Source organism: Brassica rapa, chromosome A06 (genome assembly GCF_000309985.2).
Source record: "Brassica rapa cultivar Chiifu-401-42 chromosome A06, CAAS_Brap_v3.01, whole genome shotgun sequence".
In the NCBI taxonomy this organism is placed as follows: Eukaryota; Viridiplantae; Streptophyta; class Magnoliopsida; order Brassicales; family Brassicaceae; genus Brassica; species Brassica rapa.
Genome location: NC_024800.2, coordinates 10,369,546 through 10,375,675, shown reverse-complemented (window position 1 = coordinate 10,375,675; position 6,130 = coordinate 10,369,546). Strand labels below are relative to the sequence as shown.

At 26.1% G+C, this 6,130-nt stretch overlaps 1 long non-coding RNA gene across 1 annotated transcript; it reads right to left on the bottom strand.

Annotated features, from left to right (window-relative positions):
* LOC103873135 lies at positions 1–1,736 on the bottom strand. Its single transcript, XR_633842.2, has 2 exons — positions 614–1,736; positions 1–347 (listed from the first exon to the last, which is right to left on the bottom strand). It is a non-coding gene; the product is annotated as an uncharacterized LOC103873135 (long non-coding RNA).
* Between the last annotated feature and the right edge of the window lie 4,394 nt (positions 1,737–6,130).

Here is a 6,130-nt window from a genome sequence, read left to right as displayed (position 1 = left end):
TTATCAAATTGTATGTGTGGATTGAAAATAATTTTAGTGGCACTGAAAGCCTTATACACTGTTACAACTTATAAAACATCAATAAAACAACAAAAGCCACTAAACATCATATATTATCTACTCGAGCCATTTATGAGTAGAGCAGAAAAATACCAACAAAAGGACAAATGTCTACCGGATAGAGCAGCCAAAAAAAAAAGATAACAAAAGATCAGAACTCTGATCATATGGTTGTAACGAAAATGCTTCCGAGATTTCAAAGCAAGAGTAAGGAAAAGCACAATAAGAATATATAACAGAGCACATGTTTTCGGTCATGTCTCTTCCATAGCTTGATCCAGGTGAACCTGGAAGATCACAAAGCACAAAGACAGTCAGAAAATTCTAATAAGCTTGACTCGTATATTAACTGATTGTCGAACTCAAGTTCTCAATAGTGATCAAACCAAATTCTGCAACTTGTTCTGTGCAATCCAAAACAATTAGCATAGCATGGATAGAAAGAAATCACATCAAAGATTAAAAACACACAAAAAACAAAGTTCATTGTCCTTAAAAGAATCGTCGTTGGAGATTACAAATATTAAAATTAGAGGAGAAAATGAAACGGTACCTATTCATCGATGAGAAGATGCCTAAGCTGGATGAGCATCCATGTTGTAGTTGGATTGGAAGTTCGTTGTGTAAGTACGCATCAGCTTATATATAAAGATATTTGAAGCTGAAGAGAGAGAGAGGATCGTTATTAATTTGAGAAGGATAGTAAAGTTTGAGGAAATATGTTTCTCGAAGATCTTTGACCGGTGACGTTTGATTTTCACAGAACAGTGAATGGGAGAGGAAGGAGGAAAGTCACCGATACTATTGAAGACAGAGTTAGGAAGACCTAAGGTAATTTGGGCTTTGGGCTGCTCTGTCCGTATTATTTAATTGATTTTAGAATTTAGTTATTATTTATGACGTGGCAGATTGAAACTCTATAATTAGATGATTTTTTATGTTTAGGTGGAGACGTTAGTTGTTGAACATATCCAACTTTTAGTATAGGTTAGATATTATATTACTAATATATTTTTTATAGATATAACGTACTCTGACAAGCTGGTCCTGTTTTTCTCATTATCCATTTCAAGCATTCGGTTTAAGTAACCAACCGGTTATGTATTTTGATTCATAAAGATATTACCTGCAAGGAAAATAACATTTGGTAAACAAAATATTAAATATGAAGCCAAAAATCTTGCAAAAACGTATACAATATTTGCGTGCTCAATCATAATTGTAAACAACATACAGTGAGATCATAGTCAACCAATTGAAAATTGGGAAAAAAAATTTTAGAGAAGAAAAAAATGATAACTATGTCTTTTTAGACTAATATCTATTTTGTGTCATTTTTGCTTATAATACCTATTTTTGAATATAAATTTAATAAATGTCTTACAAACAAAAAAATTAGGAATATAGTAACTATTGATAAAATACATGTATGAACTTAATGGTATTTTTCTCAGTTCTAAAAATGTTTAAATCATAATTTTCAGATTCTATTCTAAATAAAGTAGAAATGACATTCTCAGAAGTAAAAAACGAAATCTATTTTTTTCATTGAATCTACAATGTTTAGAATATGTGATATACGTAAATAATAATATTCTAAAAATATTTAGAATACACATTCCGCGCTTAATCTACCGATCTAAAATCTTTAGAAATAAAAATCCACACATTAATATAAATCTAAGACACGTAGAAACCGACTTCTACAGATTTACTGTAAATCTAAAACATGTAGAAATCAAAATCTACACATTACTATAATTCTAAAGACATGTAGAAACCGATTTCTACAGATTAACAATATTTTACGGATAAGAAATCAGTTTCTAAAAATATGGAAACAAAATATTTGGGAATATTCATTTTCATATTTTGAAAAAAATCGATTTTTTTTTAAAACGTTGTAACCATTTTCTCACGCAGTCTTCTATATTTCATTGATTGTTCACAAAATTTTCACATTATTTCTACTATGATTCATATCTATGCTGCATGTAGTGTATGAAATCGACCTTTGCCGATCGAGTGAAATGGACCAGCTCGATCAGTATATGCTCCTCGTTTATTTTGTTCCTCATAATGTTCAGGATCGATTGATCTGTTCGACCTTGTAATTTTGGATCGATCTATCCTGCTTGATCGAACCCATTATTTATTATATTTTAAAATTAAAATTTTAAGAGTTTTTTTGTCATTTTGAAAATAATTAACCTAATGGGACATAAAGTATATGAAATTAGTTTAAATGGACATAATTATCATTTTTGCTCTAAAAAAACAATTTTTTTCTTGAAAACAATTAAGCATTAATATCCGTATATGAACTAATTAAGTTTGACTTACTAAAATTTAGGAAGCCACAAATTCTTTCTAAATATCCATTGCGTGATCAACAATCATATTAAATTTTCGATTGCATCACAAGCTAGATATATTCATCTAACTGCTATGTACGGAATTCACATACTTTTAAAAGTGGGAATATCTTCTTTTTTAAAGAAAACTAGGTGGATGCCCGTGGTTTCACGGATTTGAATGTTTTGTAACAATATATTTATTATAATTTTTTTAGTTGAAATATTTTTTATTAATATGTTTTTTTTTTTAATATTTTTCTAAGAATAATTGTTTAAAAAAATATAAATATGACTATTTTAAATATTTTTTTTGATATTTTGTATTGATAATTGTACTAAAATTAATTATGTATAATATTCATGATTCAGTTTTTAATAAAATTATTTAATTTTTGAAGCTATATAATACTAAAACTTTTGGAATATTTTATATAATTTAGAAATACTTGATTGCTAAAAATAATTTTATGAAGCATTATATATATTATATAAATCAAATATTTAATTACCATAATTTATTTTGTGCCTTATATTTAGGTCATTTGGATACTGATAAAACTATTTCTAGAACTAATTTTCGTAATCATAAATAAATAAAAATTGAAAATACATTAATAAATCAAGTTATAATATTTTTTTCTCAAACTCTATATATGATCGACACCTAAGAAAAAATAAATTAAGTGATTTATCATTTCATATAAAATAAAATTTAAAAATAGATTTTATAAATTAATTTATGAGCTTGTATAAATAAATTAAAACCTCTTATCATAATTTGAATCATATGATAAGCCAAGATAAATAATTTTATAAATGTATTTCTAATTTTTATAAATGATTTATAAAGCATGTACGAATTTTATTAGATATTAATAGTTATTATAATACTTTATATAAAAATATAAGGCCATATACAAATATAACGCTTTATATAAGAATGTAAAATCATTATATCGATTTTAATAAACTTTTTTTTTTTACTATTTTATCTAGTATATAAATATATAAAATGATCGAACATTATTACTTTTTCTTTTGTTTCAATAATTAGTTACTATAAATAATTATTTGTAATATTATGTAGATTTTTGGCAAGTGATATTAACTGTTTATAGATTTTTTTAAATCTAATTAAAATAAATAAAAATAAATAGAAACCATAAATTATCGACAGTCAATTTATAACAGTTTTTAAGATTTCATAAATGATCAACACATAATCAAAAATCTCTTAAATGACATATAAATTAATATATAGTATGCTATATAGCTTTGATTTTAAGCTCTTATAGATGCCTTAAAAACTCTTATAATAATTTAAAATATACAATAAGCCAAGATGAATAATTTGATAAATGTTTTTATAGATGATTATAAAGCATATATTATTAAAAATCATCAACAATTAGTTGCCATAAATTATTACTTGTAATATTATTATGTAAATTATTTGGCAAGTGGTATTAATTGGTTATAGACTTAACCTTCTTTTTTAGATCTAATTAAAATAAATAAAAATTATAAATCATCGACCAAGAAAAATAATTTGATAAATGTTTTTATAGATGATTTATAAAGCATATAATATAAAATTTAGGAGATGTTAATATTTATTATGATAATTTATATAAAATATAATGCCTTTAAAAAAGAATATAAAATAATTATATTGATTTATATAAATGTTTTGTCGTTTATTATTTTATGTATTTTAAAGTATAAAAATGATCAATTTGTTTCTGTTTTTATATTTTCAACAATTAGTTACCGTAAATTATTATTATGTAAATTATTTTGGCAAGTGATATTAATTGGTTATAGATTTTTTTTATTTCTTGATCTAATTAAAATAAATAAAAATTAAAAATCAGTGACCAATCATATTATAACAATTTTGTAAGAATTCACCTATGATCGACACGTAAGCAAAAATTGCTAAAGTAACTTTTCAATTAATATATAGTATTATGATAATTTATATAAAATATAATGCTTTTAAATGAGAATATAAAATCATTATATTGATTTATATAAACGGTTTGTCTTTTATTATTTTATGTATTTTTAAAATATAAAAATGATCAATTTATTTCTCTTTCTAAAATTTCAAGAATTAGTTATCATAAATCAGTATTTGTAATATTATTATTTAAATTATTTGGTAAGTGATATTAATTGGTTATAGACTTACCTTTTCTTTTTAGATCTAATTAAAATAAATTAAAATTAAAAATCATCGACCAATCAAATTACGATAATTTTGTAAGAGTTCACCTATGAGCAACACGTAAACAAAATTCAATAAAGTTACTTATCAATTAATATATAGTAGGATATTTAAGAGGTATATATATTATAATATTCCATAAATTTAGCCTAATTAAGTACGATATTAAATATATTCCTTAGTTAATCGTCATCTACTTTCATGTTCCAACAGAATGCCTTCAAAACATCCACTGTAGGTCCAAAAATTAATGGTTGTCTTTCTCTATCTGGGTAAACTCTTTCGACCTGATATCCTGATTTAACCGTATATTTTACATTGTGTATGAAATGTCATCCATTTCTATCTACCATCTAGGTTCTGCTCAGTGGTATACTTTCTATGATTTTCACATCCTGTGGATCCACCAAAGCCTGTAGCGCCTGCGAATTCCACATTCACGAAGTAGAATCAATGAAAGAATCCACTGTGAGGTCTGGGTAAAGATTGTGTTAGTTTTTATTAGCTGGTCTCGGGTGAGTAGTTGGGAGCCATAGATCGTTCTATACAGATATAAATGATCTTGTTCCCACCCTTTTGATTAGTCATTTGCTTACTAGAGATCTAGCAGATACTATACTCCGTCAGCCATATGACGGAGAATATGAACGAATCGGTTCCAGGGGTGAATCGTTCCTGTAATACCGACCTTTGAAAACTCGAGAAAATAAAGTGTTAGGCTTCTCTATCAAACGCCATATCTATTTACCAAACATCGCTGTATTGAAATCAGTGATGTCTTTAAACCCTAAGCCACTTTCTTCCTTATTTATACATACTTTGTCCCATCATTTCCAGTGCATTCATCTTGTACTTTTCCAGGGCTCCACCAAAATTGTGCTATCGCACTTGTCAATTTCTTTACGGTTTTCTTAGGTAAACGATAGCAAGACATCACATGATTTGGTAATGCCGTAACCATTGATTTAATGATCACTTCCTTTCCTCCTTTTGTGAAGAACTTAAAAGTTCAGTCGTTGATCCTTTTATTTAGACGATCGTACACAAAGCTAAAAACTTGTATTTTGGAGGCCTCCAAAATTATCTGGCAAACCTAAATAAGATCCCAAGATTCTTTGGCAAACAATAAGTATAGTATTAATGCACGCTACTACTGCACGACGTTGCTTGATTATAATACTAACTTGTGTTGCTTTTGTAAGGGGTTAAAATTCATGCTATATGCAGAAGGAATCAAAATTTTCACCTTCAGTTCAGCCTTCTTACTGGTGAATGGAGGTTTATACATGGCTTTTTTTAGCGTGGCCTCAAAGAAAGAATTCTAAATTCTAATTGTTGCCAAAGATTTAATTTTTTATAATTATAATATTTATACATTTTTGTAATGGAAATAACAATTGAAAATTTAATAAAACTATAAAATATACTTTAAATAATAATATTTTCCATTTTAATGTTTTAGAAAGTTCAAAAACCTTTATAA